Genomic DNA, 19897 nt, shown 5'->3' with positions numbered 1-19897 from the left:
CACCACACACATACACACACATCAAAAGAAATACATGTAATTAATTTTTAATTTTTTTATTTTGAAATACATTTCTGTCTTGGGTGGTTTAAAAATATAGATAATAGGGAAATTCAAATTTCAATCAAGAGGTCCAATATACACTCACCAAGTAAATATACGTAATAAAGCATTTTTCTAAATGTTTTCTTTATTTTGAAGTAAGTGTCTCTGGTGGCTTAAAAAATATAAATAGTAGATGAACTCAAATCTTAATCAAGAGATTACACACACATTAAATATTCTTCCACATTCAGAAACCACAATTATGAAATTCCCCCTCCCCCCCCCCCCCGTTTATAGGTGGCTTTTCTAATGAAGACGTCATTTAAAAAGCATTTTCATCTGTCACCCATGAAGCGCATCAAGTCATTTCTGCATAGCCCTCTTGCCTTTCCAGGCTCTTCCTTCGTGTCCCCCTCTGCACATTTTAAATCACATCATGTTGATGTGCAGGACCTCTACTGTGCCCGAGGCTCTTGGCAAATTCTGTTCCCTCTACCTTCCATTGTGCAGCATAATCTTACTATTTAAATCGCAGAAACTAGATGGCTGCTTTGAAAGCTCTCAGTCGATGCGTGGCAACAAGACAGATACTGCTCGGCACAGAGAACCAGTTTAGCTGGTTCCAACTTATCAGAGAAGCCTGGCTTCTCTGGAGACTAGACCACTGAGCTAAACGGGCCACTCTCTCCTCCTTTGGCCCTTGAGGAAGCCTGTCCTGTTTTCCAAAGCCCCATTCTTGAGCTCAGGTCACTCAGCAGACAGGTTTTAGAGTCAAAAAAAGGAGACCCCTTAGATCCTCCCAGCCCTGTATGCCCACCATCTTCTCTCCCCAGGTCTTGCTAGAAGGCCTGGAAACCCCACCTACACTAAGGATGCCTCCCCAAGAGGCACTTTAGAAGGGGCCTTGGCCTTCCTGGTTGGCATGGGAGCTATTTGTTTGGCCCCAGTCAACTGAATAATGAGTGTCTCAGGAGAAAGGCCTGGCCGGCTCATCAGATAGCCCCAGAGAGCCTACCCAGTGGAAAGCTAATCTCTGGACAGACAGAGTAGGAGGTGGGGCCTGCTGAGAAAGAAACTCTTTCACAACTTCATGTTTTAAGAAATGGTATTGATGAACCAGAAGGTAAGACTAACTGACTGAGCCTTTACTGTGTACACATTCATACACTTTGTTGGACAGGGTCTTGCTCTGAAGCCAAGGCTGGTCTCAAACTTACGGTGACTCTCCTACCTCAGCCTCCCGATTGATGGTACTACAGGTGTGCACCACCATACCAAGTTCCAAATTCGATTGACCTCATCCTTGTACCGTGCTACAAGAGCTCCCTGCTTCTCTTCTTGATACTGAGTCCATCATGAACCAAAACAAGATTGGTGTGCTGATGTAGTTAGTAGCGGTTCCAAGGGTCAGGTTCTTCATCGACAAGGCTCTGCCCAGCACAGCAGGCAAAGGCCGGTTGGGGGGGGGGGTGTTGGGAAGGTGATTAGGAGCAGCCCAAGTGTTTATTTGATTTTGGCTCTTGCATAAATACACTAGTCAAATATGGTTGCTGGGAGAGGTCAAACCCTGGGAAAATGAACCGGAGTAGGAGAGGCAAAGTCCTCAGTCTGAGAACAGCTGGTGCCATCTTAATTCACAGACAAGGCAGAATTGACACAGAGGCACTGCATGGTGAGCTCGTGGATGCAAATGATGGTAAACCTTTAAGATCCTGTGATCACTGGACAGCCAGTGAGGGATGGAGCCAGCCTGTGAGTTAGCATCTGTTCAAGTCCAAGCTCCTTGCTCTTTCTGTGCCTCCCTCTTAAAGCCACAGGGGGAGGTGGTGGTGGAAAACAGGAAACAGAGGGCTGAATTTAAACTCTGGGTTTTGATGATTCTTGACTTTTTTGCTTACAATACAGCTAGATGATCTCTGACTCTTTCATACTCCCAGCTCCTGCAGGAGTGCCCATAAATAAAATACAGGCTTTGGTTCTTCCAACACCCCTCAGCATTTTGTTTATTTGGTTGGTTGTGGCTTTTTTGTTTTGTTTTATTTTGGTTCTTTCTTTCTTTCTTTCTTTCTTTCTTTCTTTCTTTCTTTCCTTCCTTCCTTCCTTCCTTTCTTTCTTCTTTCTTTCTTTCTTTTGCCTGCTTTTGTTTTTTGTTTTGCTTTGTTTTTTGAAAAAAAGGGTTTTTCTTTGTAGCCCTGCCTGTCCTAGAACACACTCTGTAGACCAGATTGGCCTCAAACTCAGAGATCCTCTCCTCTACCTCCCGAGTGCTGGGATCAAAGGCATGTACCATCACTAGACAGCACAACCTTCAGTTTTCACCTATGCTGTCTTTACATTTTTGCTTTGATGAACTCTGACCTTCCCATTCTTTCAGGCCGTCCATCTGTTTGGTCAGTGGGGGAAAAAAAGTGGCTTTGGTTATCAGCAGATAGAGGCTCCTCTAGCAGATCTCACTCATGAGGCACAAGTAACTGAAGGACTTTTTTCCTCATTAAACTTAACTGCTGAAATGATAACTTATCTATAGACCTCTAAATGTCTTTCTAAATGGTGACCAGAATGCATTTTAAAGTAAGATCTAAAGGAATAAAACACCTAAGCACAGACAGGACATATGGCCATAAATTTATAGGGCCACAGATACATTAAAGCCTTGGCTGTCTTTCATTCTTGTTTTAAGGCCAGTGGAACTCTCCCTTGGCTACATGTGGGAATCACCTGGGACTCTAAGAGACCCTGAAGTCCAAATCCTCAGCTATGAAAACCCCACTGCTTTCCTTGGTCACTTAAATAATCTGGCATACAACCCAGACTCTCCCTGAGAGTCTAGTTTTAGTGGAGGCACTTTTAGTGTAACTGCAACACAAATGAACAAATAAAATATGCTGGGACCAGGAAGGCACCTGCTGGGAAGATGGATCCAGGGGGAAAGGCAAAATGTTTAGTCTAAGGGTCATAGACAACGCTGTCTTCATTCTTGGGGGGATATATCATGACACACCAGTAGCCCGCACCCTACCTTACTTGCTAAGAGCTTTCCCTTACTTCTTTTCTGCATTTGCCCAGTCACTGTGTCTTCAAGTGGCCATGGGCTATGGCAGACACTCTCTTTACCAGATCCTTCTATAAGAATCATCTCAAAATGAGTGGGAGGGGAACTCCAGCCTCAGGAACTCGGGTCTTTACCCGCACCTCCTCCTCAGGACTGTCCTGGTCCCTACTTGCCTGTCATTTGTTTGCTAGTGACCCTGTGACTTGGATAAAGACAATTAGCCACTACAGTCCTGAGAACTTGTACAGCAAGTTCCACTACAAGGTCTGGCCTTCAGCTCTGAGAATTCACTCTGGGTTTGGGACTGTGGCTGCCTGGGGCTAGGGTGGGGCTTCTTTCAGGGCCTCCTCATGTGGACTTTCTTCCACAAGCCAGTGAAGCTTTGGCAGCCTCCCTGTTGGTCATCTACAGATCTAAAGATTCCTGACCACGCTTGTGCAACCACAATAACCGAACTCTGTTCCTGACCCAAGATGGATGCAGACCTGGGAAGAGAATGCCCACATTGTTTGATTCTGAGATCAAGAGTAGTTTTCCCAGTGGTAGAGGAAACCCTTGAATGCCTTTAATATTTCTGCCAGTCCCAGCAGGCTCTTTGCATTCTTCACCAGGCCACAGAAAACCATTGTTTCAGAGAACCTGAAAGCGCCCCCTAGTGTAGACAATATGTTATGCATCACTTAAGCATCAAAATTCTAAAAGACCAATGGAGAAAATTAAGAGACTTGAATTAAGATTTGGGAGTTATGGTCATCATAACAGTGGTATTTAATACATATAATAAGTAAAAACGTGAAATAATAATTACATTACATTATAATATTCAAGTATGATAATCAAGCCATTTTAGTGACTTGAGAGAATGCCCCTAACACAATTATGTTGAGGAACTTATAGAATAGGAAAAAAAAAATATGTAAAGACGTGCCTACGGAAACATTGAAAAGAAATGTTCCAAAGTGTCAGCTCTCTTTACACATGGGGGTATAGGTGGTTTTAATTTTTAATGTCTATCTGAAAGACCTATATGAAACATGTAAATACATAAAACACACACACACACACACACACACACACACACACACACACACACATATATATATATATATATATATATATATATATATATATATATACATATATATATGTATGTATACACACACACACACACACACACACACACACTGGGACCTCAGCTAGAGGAGCGTCAGAGCTAGCGCCATCCGAAGAAGACTGCAGAGAAGAGGCAAGGAAAGGGTTAACTAAACCTAGGAAGAGCAAGAACTGTATAAATTAGGCATAGTGAGTGACTGCCAATTGCCAGCCACAGGTGATCTCACAGAGTCACTGGTCTCCCAAGTATGATCTCCCTCTAGGAACTCCTACTAGAAGCCAGCAGGCAGGGAGGCTGTGATACTGGGCACACAGATCTGTACTGTGTGCTCCACAGCAGAGTGTGAGAGGGAAATGAAGGGAGAAGGAGGAGGCATATAAAAGATATGCACAGGTGTGTGTGTGTGAGTATGTGTCTGTGGTGTGTGTGTGTGTGTGTGTGTGTGTGGTATATGTGTATGTGTGGTGTATGCATGTGAATATGTTTGTGTGTGATTGTGTGTGTGATGTGTGTGTGGTGTGAGTATGTGTCTGTGGTGTGTGTGTGACTGTGTATGTGGTATGTGTGTGTGGTTTTATTATGAGTGTGTGTGTCTGTGTGTGCGACACATGTCTATGTTCAGGTTCTCAGGACAGTGCTCAATTCTGAAGACCAGAAAAGGAGCCCAGGTGTTGTGATCTGCCTTATTTCCCTGAGGCAGGGCCTCTCTGAGGCAGGGCCTCTCACTAAACCTAGAGCTAGGCTGGCAGCCAGCAAGCCCCGGAGAGCCTCCTATCGCTGCCTCCCTCTGCCCATTGCTTAAGTTACAAGTATCTGTACCACCACGTCTGATTACATTTTATTTTATCTGCATTGGTGTGAGGAGATCAGATCCCTTGGAATCAGAGTCACAGACAGTTGTGAGCTGCCATGTGGGTGCTGGGAATTGAACCCAGGTCCTACCAGTTCTCTTAACCACTGACCCATCTCTCCAGGCTCCTGTTCCTGTTTTTAAAAGTGTGGGTTCTGAGAATCTAAACTCAGGTCCTTGTGCCTTGTATAGCAAGTGATTTTATGTACCGCACCACCTCCCCAGCCCAATAAACAAGTTTTTGAAAAGAATTTGTGAGTGCTTGGAGAATGTATTAAGTCCACATTGTAATGGCTCTTGGGGAGTTCTATTACACTCTATGTCCCATTCTGAAGATTATCACTGGGCGGGTGAGGTGACTTAGTGGAAAGGTGCTGGCTGTGCAAACCCAACAACCTGAGTTCAATCTCCAGAGCATTCATAAAGGTAAAAGGAGCGAACAAACTCCTCTACTTACACACCTTGGTGTACACACACACACATCAATAATAATACATAACTAACATAAGTAAACCATGCCAGAACTATGATCAGAAATTTGAATTCAAGTATCATATACCACACACACCACACACACATACCACATACACATACATTGCACACACACACCACACCACACACACATCACATACACACACCACACCACATACACACACCACACACACACATCACATACACCACATACACACACCAAACACACACACAAAATACACCAAACACACACACACATACACACACCACATACACATATCACACACACACACACACCTGTGCATATCTTTTATATACCTCCTCCTTCTCCCTTCATTTCCCTCTCACACTCTGCTGTGGAGCACACAGTGCAGATCTGTGTGCCCTGCATCAGAGCCTCTCTGCCTGCTGGCTTCTAGTAGGAGTTCCTAGAGAGAAATCATACTTGGAAGGCCAGTGACTCTGTGAGATCACCTGTGGCTGGCTGGTTCCCCAACTGAAGGTTGTAAAAATTCTCTTTTATTTGCCAGGTGTAATTGTCGACAGAATTGGAGGCTTACTGCAGAATAAGCTCATCCTATCTAGTTCTTTCTGAACTCTAGCTGACTGGTTCAGCTCAGCTGTTATGGCTCAAAACTCCTCTTCAAGATGACTGATTCAAACTTTCTTCTCTCAGCTCTTATTAAATTGCTCTGCTTGGAAAAACTGATTCTGAACTCCACGAACTCAACTCTCTCTCTGCATTCAACTCATCTGAACTCAACATCAACCGAACTGCACCAAACTGCACTGAACTGAACTGATTCAGCATCTCTCTCTCTCTCTCTTTCTCTCTTTCTCTCTCTCTCTCTCTCTCTCTCTCTCTCTCTCTCTCTCTCTCTCTCTCTCTCTCCTGCTGCTGCTCTTAAGTAGCCTCTCTTTTCTCTGCTGTTCTCATGAGAATTGGGCATATCCTATCTTCAACTCATTCTATCAAATCTTTCTCTGATTCATCACTTTGTCTGCTCTTCAATTAGACCTTACTTTCAAATATGGCAGCTTCCTTCTACAGACTAACTTTACTTTCATTGTTTGGGATTAAAGGTGTGCAGTAAGGATATATCTGTATTCTGACCAGAGGGATTAAAGGTGCATCATTCCAGTTGGATCATATAGACCTAGAAGGTCTTTGGCTATGATCTTTTGCCAGAATAGCCATGTTGCTAAATTTAAAATTCCTCTATGGAAGGTCACTCACTGTAATTAGATCTACACAATTTTTGCTCTTCCTAGGTCTATATTCTAGAACAACCAGAACTGCATAGAAAAAAAAGTTTGAAAATACTGTTGTCAAGTTTTGAGAGAATGGCCATTTGACTTCATGGGCAGATCCCTGAAAATGCCCAACTCTTCACATAGAAATGATTAATAACAGAGTTGGAGAGATGGCTCGGTGTAAGAGCACTTACAGAGGACCCAGGTTCAGGTCCTAGCACCCACACAGTGGCTCACAGTTATCTGTAGCTCCAGTTTTAGGGATCTGCCACTACCTTCTGGTCTCTATGGGCTTCTGGGCATACACGTGGAACACATATAAACATGGAGATCAAACATTTATACATCTAAATAGTATAACTCTTAATTTTTTATTTTTAATGTTTAATTTTGGTCCATTTTCTTACATGGAAATTTCTCCCACAACAGGTTTATTTTGACATTTAGGAGACATGGTACAGGGGAAGAAACTCGACAAGTAGTTGGCACAGAAGGCATTCTGGGTGATGCCACTGAACCTGAACCCCAAATCTATCTCCAAAGTCTTTATAAAGACAGGATTTCACTTAGTACCTTAGGCTGGCCTTAAACTAGCAATCCTCCTGCCTCAGCCTATAGGTTACTGGGATTTTAGGTGCAAGCCACCACACCTGACTTTTCTAGAAGCTTCTACTCATTGGTCCCATAATGACCCAGAGCACATCCTCCAGGTTTTCCAGGATACTCCTTCTCATCGTGGTTTGAAGAAAATGCAAATATCTTCCCTATATGGTCTCTGCTTCAAGCTAAGCATTTATTCTTCCTTCGACCATTTCTATTTGTTAAGGTATTTTTCTCCTCTCCAAACAAGGCTCTCACTTATTCTGAGGTGACCCATCTCCATAGCTACAGTGCATCAACACAAAGCATATTTGACCAAAACTGGTCTACTAGGTTGGTGTCTCGAAGCCTGTCAGATGCTCTTCCATCCTGACAAAAGCTGAATGTTGTAAGGAAGGGGAAACATTGACAGACATGTTGTCTCCTGTGTAGCAGAAAGGCACTGTTCAAGAAGGTGAATGAAGGATATGGGAGGGCCAGCCAAGTGGAGAATGAGGACTGAGCCATGGCAGTGGAAGCTAGGGGACTGTCGTTCAAGCCTTCCTGGAATCTGGGAGTCAATAAAGACTGTGTATCTAAACTGCTTCCTCAGTGGGTCTGAGACTCTCAAATGAGAGAATCACATTGGCCACATTGGAAAACAAGAGTATCTGGCACTTGAGTTCTGAGTCAACTGTGACTGTGTGGCTTCTATCAGTAATATCATTACTAGAGTAGAATCCAGTTTCTCCATTTGTAAAATGTGGATGGCATTAGATATCTCCCCGTTTCTGTTCAGGACTAAGAAAAGTTAATACGTGTAATGTTTAGTTCTGTACCCACTGACAAGCAGAAAACAGATATAACCTTATTACTTCTGAGCCTGGAGCTAATTCAGACATTCACACAAGTTGTCACAAAATGTCCTTCCTTCCCATCCTGAACTTGCACTGACTTTTTGAGCCCCACCCAGTGTGAGATTTTAAAAATTTCCCTGCTTGATTTCCCCTTTGCAAATTCCTGAGGAATTGTTTAGTAGGAATGCTGACATTTGTGAAGGGACAGTTGCTCTGCTGTCCCCAAGGATGCTTCTGACTTGTGTTATTTTCCACGTTTCATGACCAGGGCAATGGTGGCAGCCGTCCTCTAAAGAAGTCTTTCTCTCCGCTGTATGTAAGTTCTTGGGCTGTTTCCCAGAAATGACTTCCCTGAATAATTGTCATAGAAAGTTACACACAGGCCTTCTGTCTGCCACTGAACGGCCCCATACTGAGGTCAGCTCACAGTTCCCAACATTCATTTACCGAGGTGATATGTAAAACCGTCTTGACTTGGAACTAGAAGATTCTGAATTCAAGGTCAGTTCTACAAGTTTCTACATTCTTTCTTGGGTTTCAGTGCAGGTTCTCTGGAGGTATGGAAACATGAAGTGAAAAGATTCCTTGACTCTTGATTCAGTCAACACGTTTTTTAATGAGCCTACTTCCCGTTCCAGGCCTTATAGCTGGGTGGTAGAGTTAAAGAGGCACACACCCACTCCTGACCTCAAACAGATCCTAATGAAAGGGATTAGTAACTTACCTATAATTTAATGTGTGTAGTAGATAGTGTAATAATAATAGCTGCTGCAACAAGTCTCAGTGGCTTCTCACACACAAAAAAAGAGAAATAAAGAAAAGAAGAAAGGAAGGAAGGAAGGAAGGAAGGAAGAAAGAAAGAAAGAAAGAAAGAAAGAAAGGAAGGAAGGAAGGAAGGAAGGAAGGAAGGAATAAGAAAGAAAGAAAGAAAGAAAGAAATAAGAAAGAAAGAAAGAAAGAAAGAAAGAAAGAAAGAAAGAGAGAAAGAGAAAAAGGGGTGGGGTGGGCAGGAAAGGCTTCTTTGTGTTCATGTCCAGTATAGGTTAGGACACCTTTTTCCTTCCTCCAGCCACACCGTGTAGCGTGAATGCATTGCTACAACAGATAAACAGATGTAGGGGCAGCGCTTTGGCTCTCAACTGGGCCCAGGAGTAACACAATCACTTCCACTCATGCTGACCAGAGCTGACCACATGGCCAGCCCTGAACTGATTTTGACAGAGGCTGAGAAACAGAAGGAAGCTCACAGGTACTCGAGATCATTGTTTCTGTCCCTGCAGGCAAAGCTGTGGCCTCGGTGAGCAAGGCCAGTACATTCCTTATGGCTCTCTGGATGCAAGGAACACGTTTGACTTAAGATAAATAGAACAAGAAATCATAGAGATTGCAAGGGTTTGGAGATGGTCTTATACGATTTATTTGTGTGGTGCAGGAGACACACACTTATAACTGTACACTAGGGAGGTCATAGGACATCAGCCAGAGTCAGTTTTCTCGTGAACCCAGGTGGGACTTGGGAACCTAACTCAGGCTGTCAGACTTCACAGCTAGCGCCTTTACTTCTGAGCCATGCTTATAGCCTGCTTGAGGCTATCTGTAATGATCAATTCCTAGAAATACAACTGAGCATAGGAAAGGGCTCAGAATCAGGAAATGTAAAGGCAAAAGGCGTTGTCTCTGGCCTCTGAAGCACTCTGAGAAGGAAAGAGGGGCTTGTCAGAGATATATTTATGGAGCTGAGGGATCCCTGAGCAGGAGACTTGCTTGTTATTAAGGAAGGAGGGAGGAAACTCAGAGTAAATGGCCGCCTTAAATCTTTGCCTTTAAATATATATTTATCTTTCTAAAGATGTATGCTAGCTCCCAGCATGGCTCTGAGTCTGAAGGCTAAAATGGGAATTTGTTAAGTGAATAAAAAGACTAGGGCCAGTGCTGGAGAGTTGTCTCAGTGGTTAGAGCTGGAGAGTTGGCTTGGCCCTTGACAGCATTTGCTGCCCTTGCAGAGGACCCAAGCTCGGTTTTCAGCTGATGGCTCACACCTGTCTGTAACTCCACTTCCAGGGGATCTGATGTCTCTTCTGACCTCCTTGGGTTCCTGTACGCACATGGTGCACACACAGATACTCAGGCCCACACACTTAACACACACACACACACACACACACACACACACACACACACACACACACACACCGTGGTCATTTCAGATGCAAAGGTGAGCTTAGTATGTGGCCAGGGGATGCTGTTCCCTGGTAGAGGGTTTGCCTACTGTGTTTGAGTCTCAAGTCCCCGGTTTGATCCCCCATACCTGGGAGAATATGTTCCTTCTAGAGTTTTTATCTTTTCTTTCATTTTGTAATCCTGCTCTAGGTTCTGCTTTTCCTCTCCTGCAGAAAGCTTTTTTTTTTTTTTTCTCTCCTAGGATTTGAGTTTTCATCTTTTATTTAGGTCTGAGTTTCTTTTAGCATTCCCTATGGTGCAGATCTGCCTGGAGGGGAAGTCATCTTTTAAAATATAAGAAATGGTTTTTGGTTTTTTTTTTTTTGGTTTTTTTTTTTTTGGGGGGGGGGGCAGGATCTTCTAAATACCCAGGCTAGCCCCAGGTTCGATCCTCCTGCCTCAGCCTCAGGAGAGTTGTTTTTCTTGCAGTACCTGAGAAGACGTTTTCCATTGTGATGGTCACCATACTCTGTCACCTCTCTAATCTTAAGCCCCTGAGTGTAATCTCTGGTTGTCCTTTCCTGTCAGGATTTGTTTGTCGTATCAAGCCCTGCACCTTGTTCATGTGGGGCAACAGGGCCTGCTCAGCTTCATCTTGTTTCAAGTCTATCCAGCAACTTGAACTTAGAACTTGGAAACTCTCTTAAATTTTTTTCTTCTCCATTCTCTTTCTTTCTTTTCTGGGACTTCAGTTCCAAATCCCTCACCCAATGCATGTTACAGTTATGTGCATACATAGATATGTATTGATATGATCTACCAAGTCCCTGATGTTCTGGTGGCTTTTGTTTAACCTTCCTCTCTCTAATTATATAGTTATGATCTACCATTAAGTCTATCTATTTATTCCCTATTTATTCCTTTCGACTCTGCTATGGTTTGGATGAGGGTCCCCCAAAGCTTCATACACAGAAATGTAACCCCCTTGTGTGGTATTGAAGCTGGCACTCATTCCAACTGCGCTGCTTAGAACTGGGGACTTTGGAAAGTGATAGGTGAGCCTAGGTCATTAGGGTGGTACTCCCGGGATTTACTCATGGTGCTTTTATGAAATGAGAGAAAGGGGGAGAGGGATCAAGAGAAGGAGAGAGGAGGGCTGGAGAGAGGAGGGCTGGAGAGATGGCTCAGTGGTTAAGGGCACTGACTACTCTTCCAGAGGTCCTGAGTTCAATTCCCAGCAACCACATGGTGGCTGACAACCATCTGTAATGGGATCTGATGCCCTCTTCTGGTGTGTCTGAAGACAGCTACAGTGTACTCATATACATAAAATAAAGAAATCTTTAAAAGAGAGAGAGAGAGGGAGAGAAAGAAGACTCAATATAAGATGTATGATAAGCCCCTCCCCCAATTTAGAACTTGGTATCAAGTACTTCCCCCCACCCCCCCAATATTTGGTATCGAGCCCAGGGTCCTTCAAGGCAAGCTAGTCTACATTGAACTATGCCCCCAGACCCTTCATGCCAGTGTCTTCACAAGTGCTTTCTTCGTGTTTTCAGTCACGAGGACTGGGAGTGAGAGTTACAGAATCATCAGAGTGAGCTATTTTCTCTCTCTTTTGTTTTCTGTTTCTGAGAGACTGCTTGCATGACTTCTGGTCCCGCTGATGCTGCCTATAAGTGGACTCAAGAAAACAGAAATCTTTCAGGACTCATTCAGTGACCGTAGCTTGTAGCTTCTGTGCCCAGCCACCCAGCGTGTCCTTCACTTCTCCACACCCACTCATTACAGCTCTGGGCCTTCCAAATCCTTCTGGCCTGGGAGGCAATGGACAGCCACACACCCCACAGGCCTGTTTACACATGCTTCAATGTTCTCCCAAGAATCTTCTCACTGCATGAGACAAGGGCAGAGCCACTGCTGTTTGTGATGCTGCTCAAAGGAAGCCACTGGTCTCCTGTGGCTGTTTAAATTTAATAATATTTACATTTTTAAAAATCTGTCAACCATGCTGCCTTTCGGTGCTCAGTGACCAGGCACACCTTAGAAAGAGTGGGTATGGGACGTGCACATCCATCATGGGGCAAGTACTTGATACCAACTACTAATGGAGGGGAAGCGATCATATATCTTGTATTGAATCCTCTTTCCCTCCCTCCCTCCCTCCCTCCCTCCCTCCCTCCCTCCCTCCCTTCATTCTTTCTTCATTTTCTCTCTTCTCACAAAAGCACCACGAGTCAGTCACGGGAGTGCCACACTAATAACCTAAGGCTCACCCATCACTTTGCAAAGTCCCCAGCTCTAAGAAGGGCAGCTGGAATCAGTGCCAGCTTCAGCTCCTCACTAGGGGCTTACACTTCTGTAAAGTTCTGTCTTTCTCTGCGTTTGGCCGCAGGTGCCACAGCAGCGTGCGTGTGTGTACGATCGGGTGTCACACAAACAGGAGCAGAATGGCGACACATTCACCTCCATTAGGAGGAGACTAGGAAGTTCTGAGAGCTTGCTACTTCCATGGGTGTGCCAACAAGTTCCAAGAATTCCAAACACAGACCGTACCCAGCCCCTTCCCAGCTGTCATCACATGTCACTGACCTCTGATGGGAAGAGTCATTAAGATGGCTTATGACTTTCCCCTCAAGATAAAAGGAATAGAAATTGTTAAAAATAATGAAAAATGTGTGTGTGTGGGGGGAAGCATTTATTCCTCAACACACAGGCTGACACAGGTTGTACTATAGGGTTTTTCCTTTCCACATCTTTCAATAGAATGTTTTTTTTCCCCCCCTAAGAGTTGTAAAGTCGATTTTGAAAATGAATTTTCCAGAAAGTGACTTAGGTCCAAAGCTTTCTTCTTTCTTTTCCTAGTCTTATCAAAAAGCCTTTAGCTCTACAAACACCAGGATAGTCTTCAGTTCGTGGACACTTGGCTCACTCCTCACACGTGCCAGTCAAATGTCTGAAGGTTGTGTTTCTCCACACATTCCTGCGTGGATGCCTCACCCAAAAGATGATGGTCTTAGGAAATGGGGCTTTGGGAGGGCATTAGATCAGGAGAGTGGGGGGCCAACAGATCAGTGCTGAAAAGATTTCAGTTCCTCCCTTCCACTAGTTAACGGGCATCGATGAACAGGGAGGGGGTGAAAACTGAGGGCTTCAAACTAGAAATTCTCTGTGTGTAAGAGAAGTCCAGCCACAGGCTCTGTGTTTGCCTAGCAAGGTGGGAGTTGGGAGTTGTCTAGGGGCAAAAAAAGAAAGGACAAGAAAAAGAAGTAGACATATTTACTTCAGAGCATGTACAGATGCGGTCGGAGAATTTGCTGCGTGGCATGGGAATTCTAAGTGAAAAAGGAAAAACTTGATCAGAGCTGATAAAACGGGAGGGGACCTGAGGGTCTGTGAAGTCTTAAGATAAGGATAGTTGTTAAAATTCCTTCCCGGGGGAGATGTAAGCAACAGCTACCCCATCTCCTGAGGTGAGGGGGTCTCTTACAGTGGTGTGGGTGCTCCTCCAACAGCAGTCCAAACCTGGAAAGCCTTTACCCTGCAGGAACGAGGGCCTTCTGGTAGCTGCATAGATGGAAGTCCACCTCTCTCCCTGGTTTATATACTTGAACCCCTCCCTCCCTGAGGCCATATACAATTAAGTCAGAGTCACACCTCGGGTGAGGGCTCAAGACCCGCCCTATCCCAAGGTGGTTGTAAACGGTCAACAAGCCCATCTTAGGGGATTGATCCTTTTGCAGTTAGACCTGTCCCCACCCAAGATGGTGTTTACTTGTCTCAGAGACAGTCACAACAGGATACTTCCACAGTCAGGGCTTTAGGTACTTATAGAAATCTGACAGAGGGCCACTGAGATGGCTCAACCCGTAAGGGCGCTTGCCACTAAAACCGAAACCCTGAGTTTGATTCCCAGAACTCACACAGTGGAAGGAGCAAACTGACGACAGGAAGTTTGTCCTGAGACCTCTGCGAGAGAAAAACATTCTTTCTTCCCTAGTAAATAAGTAAATGAGAGGGGCGGAGGGGAGGGGGAGGGGGAGGGGGAGGGGGAGGGGGAGGGGGAGGGGAGGGGGAGGGGGGGAGGGGAGGGGGAGGGGGAGGGGGAGGGGAGGGGGAGGGGGAGGGGGAGGGGAGGGGGAGGGGGAGGGGGAAGGCTAAGATGAGTTTGTAGTACATTTACACTACTGTGCAAAGAAATAAACTGCACACAGTTGGTAGCTGCGCCAAACAGCTTTTGTATCTTAAGAACTAGAAACTAGCGTGTTTTGAAGTCTTTGAAGAGATAAATAGTTCCCCAAGCCTAAGGCGAGAGAGCCCAACAGTATGAGAATAGACAAGCTTGAAAACATCCCCAAAATTCATTTACATAGAAATTCTAGGAAAGATGTAAACCAATGATCGAAAATAAAAGGAGCCCATCAAGTCAGAAATGGGAAAGGAAAGGGAATCTGATCCTTTCCAGGTGGTTTTCTCTTCGTGACACCCGCTAGCCTTCTGCAAGCTGGGTTCTATGGCACACTTTGCAACTCTACAAACTTACTAGATCTGTGTATGCAGCGGCTCTTTGAAGCTCTATACGCTTTGTGTGTTCCTTTGCACCTCCCCCCCCCCTTTTTGAGACAAGGTTTCTTATTGTGTATGTAGCTCAGGCTAGCCTGAAATGCACAGGCAGGGCATTTTTGATGGACCCGAGGAGTAGTCATCTTCAGGATAGTCATGAAATAATAATACTGTTAACATAGAAACTAAGGTGTTTTGTGTGGCTCATTCCGTGGGCACTCAATGGTGGTGGCAACATCAATTCCATTTTGTGGGTGGTGATACTGAGCTTGCAGTCATCATTTCTCAAATGTCTGGAAAACTGTCAAGGAATTTAATCAGTGTTTAAACCAAGGCAGGCTGAATACTCTGACCACGCTTTTCAGAATGATACTAAGGAGCCTGTAGTCGCTCGTTTTGACGTTAATGTCTAGCATTATGGATCACTGATTCACATAGGTTCAGAGTAACTATCGTCCACAGTCATCATAGCAGGAAGCATGGTGGCATGTAGGCAGACACGGTGCTAGAGAGGTAGCTGAGAGTTCTACATCCAGATCAGGCAGGCAGCAAGAAGAGAAAGGAAGCCTGGCATTAGCTTCTGAAACCTCAAAGCCCACCGACAGTGACACACTTCCTTCAACAAGGCCACACCCACTGCAATAAAACCACTCCTCCTAATAATGCCACTCTTTATGAGTCTATAGGGGTCATTTTCATCCAAACCATCACAGATCCGACTCAAAACAAAGAAACAAACAAAAAACAAGATAAAACAAAATAGCAATGCCTGAGAAATAAGACCCAAGATTGTTCTTTTGTCCTATTCATTTTGTGTATCTCCCTACATAAGCATGTGCACACATTCACAGTCACCTGGCAATTATGTAAAAGAACCTGCCATCTCCCTCCAGAGTTACCAACAAATGTAGATGTATTACACATTACTGTAATCTTCAGAGTCCATGTGCACACACATGTACAAACCCAGATACTCCCACTAGTTTCCTACTTTTAGAAATCTAGGCTGTCAGTCTAAATTTCACATCATTGTCTCTTTCCCGTTCACTTAAATATTCTTCCTAGGTAGCATTTTCAAGATTTCAATAATCTTCTACTCCCTGACCACATCAGAACTGATCAGCGTACATCCTTATTAATAAAAGTAAGTAAATAACAGTTCTTAGTTAATTAATCACTTACTTTGTTTTTCAATACATTAGAAGTCTCTGCTTTAAGTGTCAGTGTGTGCAGGTCACTGTTTAAATTTGCTTTATTTCTTAGTGGTTTTTGTTGTTGTTGTTCTGGTAATTAGAATAAGTCACTCGAAAATGTTCTTACCCATATTCTATTCTGGCTATCAGGATCAATGACAAGTTTGGGTAAATGTCTTAAAAGTGCTTAATAATTATATTTAATTTGCCCTCCTAAACTGTCCATGCCTGTAATCTCAGAATCAAGGAAGCAGAGGCAGGAGGATTGCCTCAATTTAAAAATAAAATACAGATAGACTGCTCTCCTAGAAGGTTATGCCAATTATGTTGGAATCAGCCTGTTTTCTCACTCACGCCCTTACACTACAGAGTTTTATCAGCTAAAGGTGATTTGTTTGTTTTTAGATGGAATCTATGTTGTCCAAGATGGTCTCCTACTCTAAGCTTAATTAACCCTCTGTGTTTCAGCCTTCTAAGTAGCTGTGCCTGTAGGTGTGCACCACCAAGCTTGGCTCTACTGACTTCTGCCTCTGGAACACACATAATGCTTCTTTGTTATGAAGGCCAATTGTAAAACAACAGACCTTGAAAACACAACACAAACCCTCAGGTAGCACGTGACTCAAATCCTAGCACTTGAGGGGATGAAGCAAAGGGATCTTGAGTTTGATGCTAGCCTGGGTGATGTAGAGATATCTGATCCCATCAGCAAAACTAAACAGAAAGTAAAATCTTCTCGCCACACAATTATGATTTAATATCACTACTTTCCAGCTTTTTAAAATCTAAATATTTTCCATAAAATTGTCATTGACTATGCTTCAAAAACACGACTTTCAGTTTTTGCCAAGTCTAAGCTAAAAAAAAAAATGGCATCTCATTTTAATTTGTCATATTGGCTGCAAATATTTTTCTCAGCGTCTCGATGACTTTTCGTGTATTTGTAGTGTTCTGAATGCTGATGCGGTCAGACTTAGAAACCTCATTCTTTTACCTTATTGTGGCTCTTTAAAATGTCTTCCAATGGGGACAGAAGTGTTTAATCACATTGAAAACGAAGATCATGGAGTTCTTTACTGTGCCTCAGTTAATAGAGTTGATAGAGCTTAGCATGCATAAAATCCCTGGGTTCAATCCCCAGTATCGCACAAACAAAATGCAGTGAAGCAACTGTTAGTGGAGTCAGCAGGGTCAGAAGTTCAATGCTATCCTCTGCTCCACAGCAACCTACATGCATTTGGTATCATTTATTGATACCTGCTTGGTGTGTGTGTGTGTGTGTGTGTGTGTGTGTGTGTGTGTGTGTGATAGACATGGACCATAGATGATCCTCCCACTGGGAGGGAAAGAAGTTGAATATGAGCTGGTGTAGGGTGTAGAGACCCAGAGAGCTTCATCTGAAGAAAATACAGGCAGGAAAAGCTTCCTAGAGGAGGAGGTGTCTGAGCTGGACCTAAGTGGCCAGGCTGGACCTAAGTGACCAAGCTGGCATGGGACATGTGGATATGAAGAAAGAAGACACAGCAGAGGGCATCCTGAAGATACTTACTGTCACATTCTTTGCAGGACAGGGGTAAGGAGACACTGTGGGGTGCTGGCCAGAATACTTATCCTTAAAGTATTGGCAAGTACGAGTTTTTTCCACCTTGCAAAGAGAGCTAGGTTAAAAGAGGCCATCTGGAGGTATATGACCTCCAGCCTCCAAACTGAAGTGTTCATTTAAGTCATAATCACATTTGCAATAGGAATGTAAATCAAAGCAGGACACAGAATGGAGGAATCTGTCCCTTTGGAAGACTTGTCCTTGGGGTAATAGAATTTGCATTCAAATAATATGGGCCAGGACCAAGGTAGCTCTTGCAACTGGAGAAGAGGCTTCTGACACTCTCCAGGGTCTTATGCAATGAGGACAGTATGCCAAGTTGTTTTGACAGTAATGGGCTCACTGAGGACAGAGCAAAATGTTGGGGCCTTTGGAACTTAGTCCATTTAGATGTGTCCTCCACCCTTCTGTGCACGTCTATCTCTAGTCATGGTCTGGAGCCCAGCAGGTCACCAAGGCCAGGGATCTGATGCCCCTTTCTGGCCCATGTGGAACCCACACACATGAGTATACACACAAACATACAATTAAAAATCAAATAAGTCAAAACTGTCCTAGAGTCATAAGATAAACCTCATAGTTCCCTTGGGTCAGAGCCTCAGATGTGGCATTCTTGGTTATGAGTTTGTACTTCTGTGGCCTTTGCAACCATTGGGGCACTCTCTATCCCTATGGATTTGTTTCTTTCGTTTATGAGTATGTGCTTGTGTGTATGTTGTGTTTGTGTGTGCATGCATGTGTGTGTGTGTGCCTTTAGAGGCCAGAAGAGGGCATTCTATTCCTTAGATATTATAGGTGGTTGTGAACCATATGTCAAAGATGTTGGGACCCAAACTTGGGCCTTCTGGAGGAACAGCCCTTGAAATTGTTTATTCTCGACAACGTAATAAAAATGAAACCATGTAAGCCTTTGTGACTGGTTTCTTTCACCTAATGTATTTTTTAAAATTCGTTAATTAATGTTGACTTATGTGTGTGTGGTGTGCATGCATGAGTGGAGGTCAGAGGAGGGGGCCAAGTGTTTAGTTCCTGCCTTAGTCCTTTAACTGAACCTGGAGCTAGACTAGCAGCCAGCAAGTCTAATAATCCTCCTGTTTCTGCACCTATACAGAGCTGGTGTAACAGGCATATGTTACCACACCTGGCTTTTTACATGGTCCCTGGGGACTAGAACTCCAATTCACAATGTCTTGGTAACAATATGTCTCTAGACTTTTCTGTTCATGTTAGGGCGGATTTTATGGTGGCTGGTAAGTAGTGTGTGTTCTGTTTAGGAACCTGACTTCTGGGCTTGATCATCTGCACACCCCCACAGCTTGCCAGGCAGGCCTCTCTCTACAGTTCCAGTGAAATCTAAGACCACAGTTCCTTCTCCAAGGGCCAGGGTCCCGGGCCAGAGTGATGTCATACTGGGACATAGACCAGAAACTGCCCTGCTCCTGGCAGTGCCCTTCCCACTAGGCTCGTCCAATTGCGTTTTCTCCTGGTAATGTCATGTGTATTTTATCTCATGTTTTCTCTCTTTGTCACTGTTTTATCAGCTGTGCAATTTAGTTTATAAAGTATAAGAAAATGAGATAGGATTATGAACAAATAGGAGAATAGCAATCTGGGGTTGGCAGACATTGTAATTGATTAGGTTTCATTGGGTCTTTGGGGAAATGGATTTCTGGTCATATGAGGTTCTGGTCATATGTCAGGTAGAATCATTCATATACTTCAGAACCAATAACCTATTGAATAAAGCAAAACAGGGGACTGTGGGGATACTGGGTTTTAGTGATCTGGCTCTCTGCAACTGGAGAGACTTCCATCCTATGGACAGTGATCACCTTCCACCTCAAATTACAAATGCTGAAATGAGTGTTCACATTTTCAGCATCCCTTGCAGAGATGCATATGCTGATGGCAAATACCAGTCCTCAAACTCTCACCAGAGCTCAGAGGTGACAAGAATCAGGAGCTGTTGCCAGGCGGTGGTGGCGCACGCCTTTAATCCCAGCACTTGGGAGGCAGAGGCAAGCGGATTTCTGAGTTCGAGGCCAGCCTGGTCTACAGAGTGAGTTCCAGGACAGCCAGGGCTACATAGAGAAACCCTCGGGAAAAAAAAAAAAAAAAAAAAAAAAAAAAAGAATCAGGAGCTGTGGCAGCTGTTT

At 44.0% G+C, this 19897-nt stretch overlaps 1 long non-coding RNA gene across 1 annotated transcript; it reads left to right on the top strand.

Moving 5' to 3' along the window:
- The first annotated feature begins 1599 nt into the window (after positions 1–1599).
- LOC143442444 (uncharacterized) lies at positions 1600–18221 on the top strand. The gene is made up of 4 exons (XR_013110666.1): positions 1600–1797; positions 8491–8723; positions 16011–16089; positions 16607–18221. It is a non-coding gene; the product is annotated as an uncharacterized LOC143442444 (long non-coding RNA).
- Positions 18222–19897: the final 1676 nt, after the last annotated feature.

This window comes from Arvicanthis niloticus, chromosome 5, assembly GCF_011762505.2.
Source record: "Arvicanthis niloticus isolate mArvNil1 chromosome 5, mArvNil1.pat.X, whole genome shotgun sequence".
NCBI classification, from domain to species: Eukaryota; Metazoa; Chordata; class Mammalia; order Rodentia; family Muridae; genus Arvicanthis; species Arvicanthis niloticus.
The sequence above is the reverse complement of the archived record's forward strand: the minus strand, read 5'-3'. Positions and strand labels throughout refer to the sequence as shown.